This window comes from Trachypithecus francoisi, unplaced genomic scaffold (genome assembly GCF_009764315.1).
Source record: "Trachypithecus francoisi isolate TF-2019V2 unplaced genomic scaffold, Tfra_2.0 Lachesis_group1, whole genome shotgun sequence".
In the NCBI taxonomy this organism is placed as follows: domain Eukaryota; kingdom Metazoa; phylum Chordata; class Mammalia; order Primates; family Cercopithecidae; genus Trachypithecus; species Trachypithecus francoisi.
Window position 1 is genome coordinate 80,844,068 of NW_022681454.1, and position 796 is coordinate 80,844,863.

General features: G+C 35.9%; 1 non-coding gene across 1 annotated transcript; it reads right to left on the reverse strand.

Annotated features, from left to right (window-relative positions):
* Window positions 1-451: 451 nt before the first annotated feature.
* LOC117086553 lies at window positions 452-552 on the reverse strand. Its single transcript, XR_004438447.1, has one exon. It is a non-coding gene; the product is annotated as a small nucleolar RNA U13 (small nucleolar RNA).
* Between the last annotated feature and the right edge of the window lie 244 nt (window positions 553-796).

Here is a 796-nt window from a genome sequence, read left to right on the forward strand (position 1 = left end):
AACCATCACCTGAATAATGTATGTTGTATCTATTAGGTAACTTCTCATTCCTCATCCCCCTCCTACTTTCCCACTTTTGGAGTCTCCAGTGTCTGTTATTCCACTCTGTAGGTCCATGTGGACCCATTGTTTGGCTCCTGCTTACAAATGACAACATGTAGTATTTGACTCTCTGTTTCTAAGTTTTTTCACTTAAGATAGTGGCCTCCAGTTCCATCCATGTTGCTGTAAAAGACATGATTTCATTCTTTTTTATGCTGCTGAGTTGTATTCACACAACTATATATATATATATATATCTATACACACACACACCACATTTTCTTTATCCAGTCATCGATTAATAGACACTTAGGTTGATTCCATATCTTTGCTATTATAAATGGTGCTATCATAAACATATGAGTGCAGATATCTTTTTAAACTTGTAAAAATTTTTAAATTTTCATCATGTCAGACAGGTAATATTCCATCGCCACAAGGTTCGAGGGTGACACGTCTCGTGTATGTATGTGAACAGCCAATCATCATGCTCATGAACTACAAAAGGATCAGGTATCTTTTTCATATAATTATTTCTTCTCCTTAGGTTGGATGCCTAGTAGTGGGATTGCTGGATTAAATAGTAGTTCTGGTTTTAGTTCTTTGAGAAATCTCCATACTGTTTTCCATAGAGGTTGTGCTAATTTACATTTCCACCAACAGTGTACAAGCATTCCCTTTTCTCTGCATCCTTGCCAACATTTATTGATTTTGACTTTTGAATAATAGCCATTCTGACTGGTGTGAGATGATA